Here is a 17,897-nt window from a genome sequence, read left to right as displayed (position 1 = left end):
CACATTCTCCGAGTTTGAGCCCCACATCAGGCTCTGTGCTGACAGCTCAGAGTCTGGAGCCTGCTTCAGATTCTGTGTCTCCCTTTCTCTCTGCCCCGCCCCCCCCCATTCTCTCTCTCCCTCTCTCTCAAAAATAAATAAATATTTAAAAATTTTATATTAAAAACATTTCTTTCACTCTGATTATCAAAGAAATATATGCTGGGGTGCCTGGGTGGCTCAGTCAGTTAAGCACCCAATTCCTGGTTTCAGCTCAGGTCATGATCTCAAAGTTGGTGGGATCGAGCTCCACGTTGATTGATCTCTGCACTGACAGCACAGTGTGCTGGGGATTCTCTCTCTCCTCTCTCTGGCCCCCTCTGACTTGCTGTCTCTCAAAATAAATAAACATTAATTTTTTTTTTAAGAAGTATGTGCTTATTGCAAATTGTATGGAAAATACAGAAATGTTTAAAAATTTTGATATTCCCCATCCCCCACTACTACATGCACTGATTAACAAGTATACACGTACAACTTAATATCTTAGTTTAGCACATGGGCAATCATTTTCCCTTGAAACACTCCATAATTGTTAATGGATGGTACAGGCAGATGTGCCTAATGTAACCATTCTCCTTCATTGAAAATATAAGTAATTTTCAATTGTTCTTTCATATAAATAATGCTTTGCTGAATATTTCCGGATAGAAAGCTTTTTTTTTTTTTCTTTCAGAGTTTTTTTTTTTTTTTTTTAATTTTTTTTCAACGTTTATTTATTTTTGGGACAGAGAGAGACAGAGCATGAACGAGGGAGGGGCAGAGAGAGAGAGAGGGAGACACAGAATCGGAAACAGGCTCCAGGCTCTGAGCCATCAGCCCAGAGCCTGACGTGGGGCTCGAACTCCCGGACCGCGAGATCGCGACCTGGCTGAAGTCGGACGCTTAACCGACTGCGCCACCCAGGCGCCCCTCAGAGTTTATTTTTAAGTAACCTCTACACCCAACATGGGGCCCAAACTTATGACCCTGAGATCAGGTGTTGTAGGCTCCAGTGACTGAACCAGCCAGGTGCCACAGAAAGCTTCTTTTAAGGATAAACAAAAAATGTTATATATCCATAAAATATTATTCAGCTATAAAAAGAAATGGTGCAGTCTACTAATTCCTCAAAATGTTAAACATAAAGTTACCCTATGACCCAGTAATTCTGCTCCATACCTATGATAAATTAAAACATACATCTACATAAAGTTGCATATGAATATTCATAGCAGCATTCATAATAGCCAAAATGTGGGAACAACTCAAAAATCTATTAACTGATGAATAAATAATATGTGGTATATCCATACAACTTATATTCGCCCATAACAAAGAATCAAGTGCTGATACATGCTACAACACTGAAGAACCTTGAAACATCTGCTAAGTGGAAAAGCCACTCACAAAAACACACAATACTGTATGGTCCCATTTATATAAAATGTCCAAAGGAGGCAAAACCAGAGAGACAAAGAACAGATTACTAGTTGCCAAGAGCTGCAAGAAATGGAGGAATGGGGAATGACTGCTAATTCTTTTTGGAGATGATGAAAATATTCTAAAATTAGATAGTGCTGATGGTTGTGCAACACTGACTTATACATACTTTAAAAGGTGAATCACGATATTTGAATTACAATCCTGACACCAATTCCGAGGTACAAAACACACCAACACCAAGCTATTCTCCAACACCAACTGGGTGTCCTAGAACTCAACTCAATTCTAACACTATATCTAGAGACAGCCATTAGATCCCATAGGCTAAGGGGCTCATTCCTACAAGACTGCCCCGCCCTTCAGAAACCAATCATTAGTCCAGACTGTCATCTGTGCTTCTGAAGGTCCCAGGACACCCTCCTCAGGTGTAATTAATATGCTACAACAGCTCACACAAGTCTAAAAGACATTTTAGTTAGGAGATTACCAGTTTATTATGAAAGGATATATATAATTCTGGAACAGTCAAATGGAAGAGATGAACAGGGATAGGAAAAGGGCACATAGCTTCCATAATCTGAGTATGTCACTCCTCCCAGCACCTTGGCGTGTTCACCAACCAAGAAGTTATCTTAACTTCATCCTTCGTGGTTTTATGAAGAGGCTTTATTACACAGTCATGACTGATTAAATCACTGGCCATTGGTGACTAAGCCTGCAGCCCCTGGCCCTCTCTAGGTCAGAGGGGTGGGTTCTCCTGGCAATCAGCTGCCATCCTTTAGTGCTTCCAAAAAGTTACCCCATTAATGTCACAAAACACACCTTTAAGGCTCTCTTCACTTAATAAATCCCAAGGGGGTGGGAGGGAGGGGAGGGTGGGTGATGGGTATTGAGGAGGGCACCTTTTGGGATGAGCACTGGGTGTTGTATGGAAACCAATTTGACAATAAATTCCATATATTGAAAAATAAATAAATAAATCCCAAGGGTTTTAGGAGTTCTGCACCAAAAACAGGGAAGACCCAAAAGATTATTTATTGTAAATAACATCACATAAATTACCTCAAGAAAGGTGCCATTAAAAAAAAAGAAAACAACCTCCTCCCTCAAGAAAGGATGAGGATTATTTCCTTAGGATATAATCTCAGAAATAAAAATACTACTCTTTTATATATTCCAAACTGCTTATGAAACAAACAAACAACGTTCTACACTCCCTCCAGCAATGTATTTGGTACCTGTTTCACTGTATTCAGGTCAATTGGAACCATTTCTTAAATCTTAAATCTGGTAAGAGAAACTTATAAAACACATTTTCCCATATTTTAGTCATTTTTTTCCTTTGCAAAGGGTCAGTTCTCAGCCTTTAAAATAGACATCTTTATGCACACAATTGTTACACTATACACAAATGCTTCAATTTCTCAAGAAACAAAGAAATTAGTTATTAACCATTTTGGTCAGCAATAATGAACTTGTCCTAACTCTGTTCTACTTTGGCTTTAACTTTAAAACTTTCCTTGAAGTCAAAATACTTTTTAAAAACAGTCACAGGAAGCACTCTCCTCCTTAAATAAGCAGATTATAAGGACACTACACTGAATCCACCTGAGTTACACGAATTTCCAGTTTCCTGACTGCAATTCACTTTTAAGTGAAATGTCCAACTGACTCCAGAGATGTTTTAAAATAGGGGTGCCTGGGTAGCTCAGCTGGTTGAGCATCCAACTCTTATTTCAGCTCTGGTCATGTTCTCCCAATTGATGGGTTGAGTCCCACATTGGGTTATGCACTAATAGCATGAAGCCTGCTTGCGACTCTTTCTCCCACTCTCTATGCCCCTCCCCAACTTGTGTGTGTGTGCTCTCTCTCAAAAATTAAAATAAAAATACACCTAAAAAATAATAATATAAAGTAGCAGAAATGAAATATTTATTAACTTTCTATAAGCCAAGTACTTAACATGTACCTCATTTAATTCTACCGAACCTATTACCCTCACTTAATAAAAAAAGAAAATTAAAGTCACCAAGACTGAGGGCTGACCATGCAGCAAATATGTGGCAAAGTTATGGATCAAACTAAGGTGTGCTTGGGGCACCTGGGTGGCTTAGTCGGGTTAAGTGTCTGCCTCTATTAGGGCTCAGGTCATGATCTCAAAGTTCATGGGTTAAAGCCCCGCATCAGGCTTCGTGCTGACAGTGTGAGGCCCACTTGGGATTCTCTCTCTCCCTCTTGCTCTGCCCATCCCTGGCTCATGCTCGCTCTCTCGCTCTCTCTCTCTCTCGCTCTCTCTCTAAAAAAAAAATAAAACCAACAAAAAGAACCCTAAGATGTGCCTAATTCCAAAGTCCATATTCTTTCTGCCACTTTACAATGCTTCCCAAGTCACTGACTCTGGAAATGAGCCAAGATTTTCAACACCAGTACTGCCATTTAATATGTGACTAATTTGAGCTTTAGTGTGTATCATTTTTAGAAAAACAAGGTATTTATTCACAAATACAAAAATGGGAGACTACAAATTCACTGTGAGATGGAAATCTAAAACAATACCTATTTCTTAAACAGTAAAATGTACAGAATTCTATATATTCTTCAATTTGTATCAAGATTCACTGAACCTTCCAGCATTTACAAACTTGTGATCACTGATTGAAAAACATTTTTTGAGGAACTGACAGTCTCCACTTCAGACAACAAACACATCATTTCTCAGTAGAAAAGGCCACATCAAGCACAATGCCTTTTATTCTTCTTTACCACATGAGAAATGTCTTCAGGATTATATGCACCAACCAGGAAGTAGCACTACAAGTTAAGAGAAATGGCTACTTAGCTTACTTAAGAAGAAAGAGTACAGGAGCTTGTGAGCAAGCACTAATACAACAAAGAAAAAGACAAAATCAAAAACAATAAAAATAAGGTAAGAAACCAGCTTTCTACTCTACCAAAGGTAATGAATACAGCTGTGATAAAGAAAAAGTCATTTAAACCATACAACTCTTAAAGGACTCTTTATGAGCTTTAAAAACTACTTTTAGTCCCAAGCAACTACTTGGTAAGATTAGGACTGATTTCCAAAGCATGAAATATGCCAATACATATTACAAGGATGTGCACATTCATGAAACAAAAATCAACACGAACGTTAATACAAGAATTCTTACACTTAAAACCTTTTTCCAAGCACTCCTTCACTCCTCATTCCGACATATGAAAAAAGGTAGCGACAGGCACCTGGCTAGCTCAGTGGGAAGAGCATGCAGACTCTCGATCTTGGGGTTGTGGGTTCTAGCCCCCTGTTGGGTATAGAGATTACTAAAAATAAATGAATTTTAAAAAATAAAATAAAAGAGGTCGAAGTATCTAGTGAAATTGTCTTGGATAGATGAAAGCCTTTAATAAAACATATTTTTCTTCTAAAATTATTTTAATATTAAGACTTTGGGAGGACTTGGGACAGACCAAAAAACAATCTTTATATACAGCCCCGAATTTTTTACCCTAGGGCTATTATTAAAATAAGTCCACTGTACACAGAATCATGTACTGTTTTCCTTAGCTGGTACAACACAATCAAGCTATTGTGCAATGGTAAAAGAGCTCTTAAGAAAAAATTACTGCTGAAGTAATTTTTGAGTCGAGGTGACTTACCACATTTTACTCTCCATAAACACCATTGTTTTTAATCACAACTTTACTTACAGCTTTACCCACTGTCAAACAAAATTTTCACTTTTCAATGAGATCCTTTCAAACTAAAGTAATAAAAGTAATGCCTTTATGATCACAGTATTTGCTAAATTGTTTACTAAGTGAAAAAACATTTGCTAATCAATTTGCCTAAAAGGACATTCAACAAAACATTACCAGTGGTGATCTTACTGTGACAGAATTATGGACATGTGGGTTTTTTAACATATATGTATACTCTGATTCTCTGCATCAAATATAAGTTATTTTTTTAGTGCTTGTGCATAAGAGACAGATCCTGAGTTAAATGATAAGAAATATAGGTGCCATATTTTAATTCATTATCACCAATGAAAATCCACTTATTAACGTAAAGGCAAATGTCGCTCAAAAACCGTCAGTAGGTCGACAAAGTTCAATTTTTAAATGAGGCCCGTCAGGAAAATTTTAAATAAATTTCCTAAGATAGGTGCCTATAAGAAACTAACCCTATGGTGGGGGGGGAGGGGAAACGGTGAGATGAGGGAGGAAAACAGTTTGGAACATCCAGGTGATCAGAGGAAAAGACAAAAGACAAAAACTACTAAAACCTGAGAAACAGGACAACATCATTTTGTTGATTTAAAGATTCACAGAAGAAATCAGAGTAGCAAGAAGTAAATTATCAGAGGCAGCAGGTAAGCACTTAGAGGATAATGGGCAAAAGGTGAAAACAAAAAGGCGGGGGGGGGGGGGTAGTAACGAACAAAACACACAACACTGAACTCAGATGTATTTATGTCAATCTTTCTGACAAGCAAATTTTAAAATAAAAGTTACCTACTAATTTATGACTCAAATTGAATCGGCTCTCAGTTCTTCACCAGAAAAAGAACACCTTACAATGAACATAGCAACTCAGTAGCAAAAACAAAAACACCTTCAGAGGCATCTCAAGGTCTTATGTGCCTGGAACTAGTTAAAATTAAGTATGCAGTTAAGCAACTGATAAACAAACATACAAATAGTTTTTACACATTACAAGAATCTACAAATCATCCTCAGATGTTAAGGGAATGTAATTTTGAAGAACAAAAAACTTACAGCTCTGAGGTAAACCCATTACTGAACTGACTTCCTGACTACAATGAAGAAATTATCTTTAAGCCGAAATAAGTAACTCAACTAGTTTAAACCACAAAACATTGTCAATATTCAAGCATTTTTATCCATAAAAACAATTTCATATAGTTCTACCCAGTGGTCTGCTGATAAATATTTAACAACCACTTCTCTGGAAAAAAGGTCCTGATTTGTACCTTTTGCAGACTACCATGTTGTAGAGTCCACAGCCAGTTTCGAGCTGCCACCATGTCATCACTGAACACAGAGCTGGAGAGATGCACAAGATCAGCTCACCAGCTCCAACACACCATTAGTTTTTCCCAATACTCTCATCTAAGCATCATCAGCACAGTTCGTAAATTTTCTCATCCTTTCCTTACATCAGGCTTTTACCTGAATAATTCTGTTTCCTACTTCCCTACATTAGAAGGAATACATTTTTGACACTTTAAGATATCAGTGCACTGAAATCCATTCACAATAAAGAATAGATGAGGCTGGTACCTCATTTTATTCATTCAATACTTTTTTACTAAACACTTATCTAGTGCCTGAGCACTGTGACAGCAAGGAACAAGAAAAAGGAGCTCCTTGCTCTTATAAAGTTATAATTGATTTTAGGACACAATAAAAAAATTAAAAATATATTATCTTAAGGTCTGAAGAATGCGGTAGTGTAGAACAGTGATGGGAGGGTGCTATTTTAAACTGAGTGGTGAGGAAATGAGGTGATATTTAAGCTGAGATCATAAAGATAAGAGGCCAGCCTTACAAAGATCTGGGAATCATCATTTCAAAAGGGCACAGGAAACAACTAGTATAAAGAAATCCCTGGGGTGCCTGGGTGGCTCAGTAGGTTAAGTTTTGGCTCAGGGCATGATCTCAAGGTTTGTTGAGTTCGAGCCCCAGGTCAGGCTCTGTGCTAATAGCTCAGAGCCTGGAGCCTGCTTCAGATTCTGTGTCTCCCTCTCCCTCCGCCCTTCCCCCACTCACACGGTCTCTGTCTCTGTCTCAAAAATAAACATTTTTAAACATTTTTTTAAAGCCCTACGCAAGAACAAGCAAGGGATGTTTGAGGAATTAATTTGTGGCTAAAGGCTTATGATAAGGAAAGGTGAGCTACTCTGAGAGGTTGTCAAATCTGTATTATATAAACAGAATGTGAGTGAGCTTTTATTTCCTGAGTGAGTACGGTTTGTATTTTATTCTGAACAGATGGGGAAGAGTACTTTGAAAAAGCTGTTCTATGAATGAATGAATGAATGCATACTTTAACAACCCTTTATGAGACTCGGTTAACAGCGTATTATTTATATTCACTTTTCTCAATATTATCATTTTGGTTACTTCACAATCCACCTAGAACAATATCAAGTTAAAGCAGGCTATAGTAGGCCTCCAACTATGAATACACCTAAAAATAAACTTAGAGATTTGACTACATATCACTTCAGAAATAATGATCTTATTAATCCAAGATGGGTATTTCATATACGAAATGCTAACATATGAATCCAGGTAGGCCAATGTCAAATTCTAATGAAGACTATGTAATTAGTCTACAAAATAGAACAATTAATTCAAAACTTTAGGCCAACACTTGTTAGTATGTCATCCAGAATCAACTTTACAATAAACTTTTAAAAAACTGTGTCATGTTTCATTTACTTTTTATAATGTCACAGGTTTAGTATGAAAATTTTTATATTTTAATTTCCTATTTAATATGAAAGAAAATATACCAAATCTGATTTATAGATATAATTGCATAGAAGTTAAAATATCCAGCATATACACATTTATATTACATCTGTGTATTACAACAACTACAGATACATACCAACACATACATACCCATACCTCTATGGCCATGAAAATTAAGTTCACATTATGGCAACATGAAAGTCCATCAGACAAGTCAATCGAGTCAAATTACTGCATATTACATAAAAATAGAGAAATGTTTAGACTGGTTTATGGAGAATAATGTATGCCTAATGCATAAAAAGTTATTCATTTAGAAACTTGTAAGTCACCTATTTTAACAATTTAGAGGATTTTTTTTTAATCAACAGGAAATGAGACTTATAACTCAGACAAAAAAGAGTTTAAAAATAAATAAATTTTAGGGGCACGTGACTGGCTTAGTCAGTGGAGCGTGTGACTCTCGGTCTCAGGGTTGTGGATTCGAGCCACACATTGGGTGTACAGATTATTTTAAAAGATAATCTTCAAAATTAACTAATAAACTGACTTTAAAAAGATTTTTTAAAAATCTTGTCCCAGCATAATGAAATACTTAAAGTTTACATTATCGTTAACTTCCCTCACACTCCCATTTCCTACTTAAATATTAAATTGCAGCTTTAAAAATTCATTTAAATACATTCAAGTATTTTTCACTAAAGAGCACAAATATGTTTATAGATATTATTCAGTAAAATTGTGCACACTAATATAGCTAACTGCTAGCTTACCAAAGAACTACAATAAGGCTACTTACAGTTCTCCCCCCTTTTTCGAGGGGGTGGTAAATAGTCAGTGCAATACCAAGAGGACAAGGCATACTCATAAATTTTTGTACAGTGAAAAGCTCTAAAACTATGAGACCTCTTTTTTGACCTCTCTACAAAAAAAATTAAGAAATGCTAAGTAAATGTCAGGTAAGCCACATTCTTGATCATAGTTTTCTTTAACAAAAGGTGTTTGGTAACAGACAAGCAACTACATTTTGGCTCCCAATCTCACTTGAAACAATGTCACTGATAAAAGAAAGGCAAAATATAGCCCAACTTGAAGAACCTAGTAAGTCCATGTAAATCACCAACATTCAGAATTCAAGAAACAGCCCAAAAGAAGTATGCGGCAAGCCAAAAGTAGTTTGTCACCCTACTTCCAAATCAGGCTTTCCTTCTCTTTATTCCATTTACCTTACCCTCTCTGTTCCTTTCCTACCTCCTCTGTCCCTTACCATTTTCCAGTGTATTTTCACTTTCCATACACAAAAAGTGATTTGAACACAGTTTTTCCTCTTGTATCTAAATGTCTTTATGTAATTTTTACAGGACTTTATAGTTTTAGGTGAAAAATTTTTAGTCAAAATAGTTTTAGTTATAGAAACATACATAAAAGTTGTTATCAAAGACCTGAATAACAAGTTAAGCGGCCGCTCATTTAGCAAATGTGAATGCTCATCCAGTGCGAGTCATTATACTGAGGATCCTTTAATGAAAAGAAAGCTCTTTCCCCAAGGAAAGAGCAAAACTCTAAAGCAAAACTGTGCTTGGCAGGTTTAACAAAGTTCCAAGGAGGCCTGCGTACCTGATGTGGAGTAAACCAAGGAGAAACTAGTAGGACATGTCATCAGAGAGGCTGGAGGCACAGATTATGGAGGGCCCTGTAGGCCCTGTTGTATTCTGGCTTTTACTGTGATTAAGGAAACCCACTGAAGGGTTAAAGATATAAGTAAAATAATCAAACTTTCATTTCAAAAGGATCACTCTGGCTACTGTGTTCAGAAAAGCAGAGAAGCAGCAAAGAGACCCGGAAGGAGACAACTAAAATAAGACAGGCAAGAGATAATGGTGGCTTAGAGAGAGAAGCAGCAGGTGAAGATACCAAGTTATGGTTGTATTCAGACTTACAGTAGATTTTAAGATAAATACAGGACATACTTTCGTTATACATTATTTTGAATCAGAAATGGGAGTATGAGAAAGAGGAGTCAAGAGTTTCTATACGGTTTCAGCCAGAAAAACTGCAAGAAGGAAGGAGTTATCACCTAATAAGACAAGGGAGACTGGAATAGGAATAATCATTGGGGTGGGAGAGCAAGAAAGATGAGGGGTTCAGTTTTGACTTATTAAATGTGGGATATTTACTTGGGAATGTTGACTTGGCAGTTGGGTACACAAGTCTGGAGATTAGGAAAGAGAAGCTGAAGGTAACATTTTTAGTTTGAAATATATGATAATTCTAGCTAGAGGATAGGATGAGATTACAAACACTACATATAAATATAGAAGAGGTTTAAACATAGAGCTCTGGGATACGGCCTTATTTTTTAGAAGTTGGGGCAACAAAACAGAACCAGCAAAAGAAACTGAATATAAGGAGTAGTGTCCCAGAAGCAAAAGGAAAAAAGCTTTCAAAGATAAGAAAATTATCGGGGCGCCTGGGTGGCGCAGTCGGTTAAGCGTCCGACTTCAGCCAGGTCACGATCTCGCGGTCCGGGAGTTCGAGCCCCGCGTCGGGCTCTGGGCTGATGGCTCAGAGCCTGGAGCCTGTTTCCGATTCTGTGTCTCCCTCTCTCTCTGCCCCTCCCCCGTTCATGCTCTGTCTCTCTCTGTCCCAAAAATAAATAAACGTTGAAAAAAAAAAAAATTTAAAGATAAGAAAATTATCAACCATGTCAAATGCTGCTGCTACTACAACCAAAAGGATTAAGACTGAGAAGTGACTAGGGAATGTATCAGCAAGGAGGTCATTAGGAATCTCAACAAGAGTAGAGTAAAAAAGAAAAAAACCCGAAGGTAATGGATCCAAAAGAGATAGCACTGATGACCACAAAAAACTCATACAGAAAACAACCTGAAGAAAAGTGTGGTGTTGAGGGAGGTTTGTTTGTTTTTTTTAAAGATGGGATATATTTCAGCATATCTCTACACCAACAGGAATGATCCTGTAAAAATGGGAAGCAGTGATGACGCAACTCATTGGCAGGCTGGAGACCGTATGAATATGGAGGCAATGCAATATCCTTGACAGCAGGGGACAGAACCAAGGGCAGAAGAATAGAGGCCATGGTCATAGCATAATACAAAATCCAGACAGTGTAGGTAGAGAGGCAAAACTTTTCTTCTGATTGCTTTCATTTTTAATATACAAGAAGCAATGTCATTAGCTGAAAATGAAAAGAAGTGCTGAAGTTTTCAGGAAAGATGTGAAATGGTCATTGAGGGGAAGTGGGAGAGTGATTCAACCGGGGAAATGTACTATAATTACAGAACTGTGGGCAGCATGAAGGGCCTTCCTTAGGTCTGGTCACTGGTCATGAATTTACCAGGAGGCCAGGTCAGCAGTGTTGTTTTCCTCAAGCTACACTCAAGGTGACATACAGAATGGACTAGATGCAGCACTGAATTGGGGGAAGAGAGGCAAATTGCGAGAGGAGTACAGTGAAGAAGTGCTATAGGGAAATGAGGGTGTACAAAAGGTAGAAACTGTAACACGGACCATGGATTCAAAGCATGGACATGGCAGAAGGGGTACTTGTGACAGTAAAAAAAGGTGGTGGCAGCAATGGGCTATAGGTCCCAGACACAGAAGTACTGTTTAAGTGGGGATAATTTACAGAAGAAGCTGGAAAGGTACAATGTTGGGGTCCTGGTGGAATGCCTGAACCTGAGTCGTATGAAATAACCTTAATAAACTAAGGGCGGGTCTAGTTAAAAGAATTACTTTAATACTAAACCAAAACCTCTCCTTGGACATAGTGAGCCTGCAGATGAGGCCAACTGGAAGGTGAAGAGAATGTAATAGAAAAATTGTATCACAAAAATTGTAGGTAGAAGATTCCCAGACATGGAATCCCCAAAAAACCCATTTCCAGCACTTCTGAAGAAAGGGTCCACTTTGAACAACTGACCAATTCAGAAGGCACCAAAGTCAGATCATAACGGGATGAGCCATGTTAAAATCATACCTTTCCCCCCAATCCCCTTTCCTCAATGAGCTGGACCCTGGACAGGTGAATTGGACAGCATTTTAAAAAGGTAATGGTAAAATAAGAGACACCTACCAGGACTCCTGCTCCAAAGCAGGCTTCTAGATCTCAAGAAGTTCTGAGCTAGAAAAGCTCTAAATTAAGAGTTTTAACAATGAATATTATACTGAACTGTGCCTTCTAACAACAAAATAAGACTATTACTGACAAAGGAGCACAAGAATTTTTATTATCTAAAAGTGACTAGAAAAGCTATCTGATCTTCCTAAAAGCTCATCCACAGGCAGGGAAATCCTTAATCTACAGGGACAGTTTAAAGGTATAGGGTGAGAGAGTTGTTTTCTGCATAAACTTTATCAAATCCCATCCACTACACAAACAATTCCACAAATATCCATGGGTTCCCGCTATATGTAAGTGCAAAATATACTCAATTGCTCAATATACATAATATACTCAATGCTCAATTGCTTTATTAAGCAAAGAGTGGGAGAATATTAAGCTAAATGAAACAAAATTATTTTACTAAGTTGTTTTACTGAAAGATGCCTATAATAATTCAATCATAAAGATTCAACTGGAAATCTTAGCATGAATTTGTAACTGGGAAAGAGAGAAAATGAAAATATCAGCACTCATGGGTTGGTCATTTTCAAAGACACCTAAATTTAGTATGAAATTATCTAAGGCTTTCTAAGAAAAAGGGAGGTTTGTTTTACTACAATCTATTGTGACTAAAATGCATTTGCAGGTATCTTATGGTGTCTTGATAAAGACAGCTTATTCCCAAGTCTTTTGGCTTGCAGTTCAGAACTCCCTTTGGATGGGAGCCTACAACTCTTTCAGCTAAATCCTGCTCTGTTCATTATTTGTTAGTATTATAGAAATGTTCAAGTATTCTTAAGCTTTGAAGTGAGGTACCAGGACACATAAAGTTAATTATTAATACGCTGAATTCCAAGTTTCTCCACATGGTATGCAAAAAACCCAGAATAAATCCCCTCACCTAACTAGGAACTAAGGAAGAAGGATAAGCACACATTTCACATCTTTCTTCTCCAGAATGCACAGGGAACCCATAATGTTCCCCCTCCATGACAGATCTAAAACACCACAATCATTTAATATTCAATAAAATGTTAAAATATTTCATGGGAATGGACATTAAGAACATTGTAACAGATGAATACCAATATGCATTTCCAATTGTGAGGAAAAACTTGATACTTTCTTAATCTATACAAATTCGAGAACAGGTATAATATGCTTTTTATCAGCATCATTTAAAAAAAAATTTTTTTTAGTATTTACTTTTGAAGGAGAGAGACAGAGTGTGAGTGGGGGAGGGGCAGAGAGAGAGAGGGAGAGAGAGGGAGGGGGAGGGAGGGGGAGGGAGAGGGAGGGAGAGAGAGACAGAGACACAGAATCTGAAGCAGGGTCTTCAGTGCTGACAGCTCAGAGCCCAACGGGGGGGGGCTGGAACTCACAAACCATGAGATCATGACCTGAGGTGAAGTCAGACACTCAACCGACTGAGCCACCCCGACGCCCCTATCAGCATCATTCTTAATCACTATTAATTATATCTGACAAAGGAAACACTTTGTATAGCACTCTCAAGGGTCCCAAAAAAACTTTACAAATCAACAAACTTCCTACTCCCATCCTGAAATAATACACATACCCTGAGAAAGAAAGCATCAACATTTCAAATACTCCAACAATTATAAAATGGTAAGGTTCTGGAATTTATTTAGACTCAAAACACTATAAAATCCTCCCAAGTAGTAATAATACTTTGAAAACACATTATTTTTTTTAAGATATAAAAACCTAGTCATTATGGGTTATTTCTTAAAAAAAAAAAAAAATTAAAATGTCTCAATACTCTTCACTTGATCTTAGCCAAAAGGCCAAGAAGCGATAAAATGTCTCAATACTCTTAACTATCAGGAACTCTAATGAGGAAGTTCGTTTCCAAACAAAATACACCAAGCATTTTTTATTCAACATATCACAGCTTGCATACACTTTCAAAATATTTTTTTCCTTATTAGAGAGGGGGACAAGGGAGGGCGGGGTGGGGAGGGTGTGTGTGGGGAGAAGGCGGGGATCTCAAGCAGGCTCCGCACCCAGTGCAAAAGCCCTATTGGAAGCTCAATCCCATGACTCTGGGATCCTGACCTAAGCCCAAATCAAGAGACACTCACCTGTCTGGGCCACCCAAGCACCCCTTGTTTACACTTTTTTTAAACATCACTATTAGCATCCACTGTTAGGTTTCTTATCAGCACCAGACTATCAGCAGTATATTGTCAAAGTAACTCTTCCTACTAGAAACATACATTTAAAGAAAAACTATCACAACCCTCTACAACTAAAAATTAAGGAATTACTTTCCATATTACTCCCAAGCGCAGCGACAAAAAGTAGCCAATAAATCTAAAAATCTGAAAGCTCTATATGAAGGTACGTATTTTTTCCAACAATGTGTAATGTAAGGTGTTAACAAGTCAAAAGGGTCCACCTAAAATGAAATGTTATCTATAAAAAAATTATTATCCTACATTATTTTGTAATAATCTAAACTGACTTTGGAACACATCGATTTGGCCTTCTGATGAGGCCAAATAAAATAAGCACTGTTTTGGAGCACCTGAGTGGCTCAGTCAGTTAGGCACCCGACTTTGGCTCAGGTCATGATCTCACAGCTCATGGGTTAGAGCCCCCCGCCCCCAAGTCCAGCTCTGTGCTGACAGCTCAGAGCCAGGAGCCTGCTTCGGATTCTGTGTCCCCCTCTCTCTCTGCCCCTCCCCTGCTCACACTCTGTCTCTGTCTCTCAAAAATAAATAAACATTAACAAATTTTTTTTACATAAGCACTGGTTTTTTTAATCCTATGTATAAGACAAAAAGAGGCAATGCAACCTTACATTCAGAATAAATTCAATACTACAAATAGCATTCTCTTTTTTAGTAATCAGTTTCATCACGGTGGCAATACTAGATAGAAAAGCCTAAACATGGAACCACGAATTATTACTAATAGTCCTTCCCTTTTCAGCATGATCAAGTCAATACTGCATTTATTTGCAAATGGTGGCTACAAGGTCAAATCAAACTTCTGAATAGGTGCTTTACTGAAAACATTTCTTGTAGAAAAGGAATCCACTGTTTTTCCTTGGAGATTTTTAAAAATAGAAAATGCTGTATAGCAAAGATTACTTACAGAAAACAACCACAAGTACATTACTCTTCAATAAATACACTGTACCAAATTTATCCAGTGGGGAAGAAGGAGAAAATAAAAATACTAGGGTGTTAAATGTCTTCCTCCCTTCATTTTAAAATGTAGATTGATGGGGCGCCTGGGTGGCGCAGTCGGTTAAGCGTCCGACTTCAGCCAGGTCACGATCTCGCGGTCCGGGAGTTTGAGCCCCGCGTCAGGCTCTGGGCTGATGGCTCAGAGCCTGGAGCCTGTTTCCGATTCTGTGTCTCCCTCTCTCTCTGCCCCTTCCCCGTTCATGCTCTGTCTCTCTCTGTCCCAAAAATAAATAAACGTTGAAAAAAAAATGTTTTTAAAAATAAAATGTAGATTGCTTTTATTAAACAGACAATATGGAAATTCATTGTCTCAGCTCCATGAAGTTACTTATTAACCATTAAACAGACTGTTAGGGATCTACACTTCCTGCACTCCACCTGCCATCTTTCCCAACTTTAAGTAGGCAGCAGGGGTACAAGACAGTCCCAACTTGCAACATCGATCATGAGGAAAGAACTTCACGCTCAGGTTAAAGCCATAATTGTGGGTTTCGTCTGCTTCTAGAAACTCAGCAACCAACTCAGGTGCTAGTACATAATGGGTGCTTAATGAATACCGGTTGAATAGGGTTTGATTGGTGCAACATTAGTTTTCCTTTCCCCCTAACTTTAGAGTTCCCTCTAGATCAAAAAGCAACTTAAGACCAGGCCACCACGGTCCCCCACAAAGCCCATAAACTTCATTTATTCGTAAGGAAAGAGAATGTGGGGGGGGGTCTCAAAAAAACAAAATACAATCCACTTCTTTAATTTCTTCGCTCTTTCACAAGAAAATCAGAAATAGCACTTGTTTTTAAATAACAGAAAATGTCTACCAACTTCCCTCAAAATGAAAACTTCCACATTTCAACCATATTTTCTACACTTGCAACATGGAAAACTGATTATCAACACTATATATGTTGGGGAAAAGCAAGAAACACGAATATAAAGAAAAACTACATGTTGTCTGCCAACGGTTTTTCCTCGAGTCAAGAGGGCTGTATACCTAAATTTTACTAGCTCTGAAATCAGTTTCGAGGTTTCAAGATTCGCTCATTCATTCAAATACTTTACTGAGCACCTACTATAAGCCAGGCACCTTAACAAAATGTGTCAATTCTGTGAAATGAACCTCAGCACCAAATTCCCGTACAGAAGCTTATCATCTACAGTTACAGCAGCTAAAAAGAAATCCCAATGTTGTTTCAAGTACACATGAAGTCAGGCCATCGGGGCTCCTTTTCAGCTATGAATGCGGCATCCACGAGCCGCTACCTACCACACCCGTAACCAAAAATCACAACTAAAGCAGCAAGCGCTCGGTAAGACAACCTGTAAGAGTAACACGAGCTTCTCCGAGGAGGTGGTCAGTCAGGGGTTTCTCTCCGGGGCCCAAAGAGAACCGCGGCGAGACACGCGGGCTGAACGCGCCGCACGCCTCAGGCGAGAGTCGGGGCTCCGGAGGCTGGGGGGGCTCCCCGCTCCCCCCCCAACTCTCACCTGGAAGACCCCGACCTTCTCCGCCCACCCCCTCGCGCCTTCCTCCAGACTCCCAGACCTGCAAAGTTGGGGGGGAGGGGGGGGTCTTTTCATTTCCATTTTACATCAGGCGGGCGGTTGGCTCCCTCAGCCGTCCGCCTGTCGTGAATTTTGAACTGAGCATGTAACCATTTCTCAGAAGGAAAGGGAAGAAAAACCAAAGGCAGGGTCCGCAGGAAGACCTCGCCCAGACCTGAAAATGGAGCCGCAGGCTCAGCCCACAGCCCGCAGCGCGCGGGGGGTAGGGCCGGGCCGCACTCCCCACCGAGCCCGTGGCGACGGGGGTTCGAGGCTGCGGGCCCCCGCCCAGGAGGCCGCGAGGGCGACGGGTGGGGGCCGGCGCTCGCCCCGGACCGGCGCTGCACTCACCGTCGCCTTTGTCTCTGCCGCCCGCTCCGGCCGCAGCCGCTCTCGGTGCCGGCTCCGCGGCTCCTGCCACCCCCACGCCCGCAGCTGCGCTCCCCGGCGCGCTCGCCGCTTCCTGGCCCCTCCCTCCCCGCCCAGGCTCGCGCGCGGGCGGAGCGAGAGGCGGCGCGCGCTCCGAGGAGCTAGGGAAGACTGCGCCGCCGCGCAGCTGCCGCCGCGCCGGCCCCACCCCTTGCCCCGCCTGGGCGTTGGACTCAGCCCGCGACCCCCACGACGCGCAGCGCCAGCAGCTGCGCGCGTTGGGAAGCCCCTTCCAAGGAGAGACAAGGGCCGAGAGCGGGGGCTGGAGCCCGCGCGGGAAAGGACGTGCCGGAAGATGGCGACCAGGTCTGGGTGGGAGCGGACGACAGCCCCTCCTCGCCCTGCGCCGGGGGACTGGCAGCGGTGGCTCGCGCCCCCTCCCTGGACCGCGCGGAGGGGAGGTGCCTGCACTCGAAGTGCGACCGCGAGCGCTGCCAGGCTGGCCGGGGTCGGCGCTGAGCCTTGGCACCGCTTGTCGGTTGGAAGTGTTCGAGAGACAGATACCCCGAAATCAAATCCCTGGACCACAGCTTTTTCTTAACGTCGGAATCGTTGAATCTGTCATCAACTAACTGGCTTTTACGGCCTAGAACTTCCACCTGACATTTGAAAAGTGT

General features: G+C 40.1%; 1 protein-coding gene and 1 pseudogene across 3 annotated transcripts in view; both read right to left on the bottom strand.

Moving 5' to 3' along the window:
• Positions 1-17,311, bottom strand: part of CDC42SE2 (CDC42 small effector 2) — a 120,895-nt gene extending 103,584 nt beyond the window's left edge. For 2 of the 3 annotated variants that reach the window (XM_043587014.1, XM_043587022.1), the window contains exon 1: positions 17,203-17,311. The gene's annotated coding sequence lies outside the window, so the exon portion shown is untranslated. The remainder of the gene's footprint in view (positions 1-17,202) is intronic. The other variant, XM_043587033.1, reaches the window with a different exon arrangement.
• LOC122496945 lies at positions 13,832-13,914 on the bottom strand (annotated as a pseudogene).
• Positions 17,312-17,897: the final 586 nt, after the last annotated feature.

Source organism: Prionailurus bengalensis, chromosome A1 (genome assembly GCF_016509475.1).
Source record: "Prionailurus bengalensis isolate Pbe53 chromosome A1, Fcat_Pben_1.1_paternal_pri, whole genome shotgun sequence".
Classification (NCBI taxonomy): Eukaryota; Metazoa; Chordata; class Mammalia; order Carnivora; family Felidae; genus Prionailurus; species Prionailurus bengalensis.
Note: the sequence above shows the minus strand (reverse complement) of the source record. Positions and strands in the feature narration are given on the sequence as shown.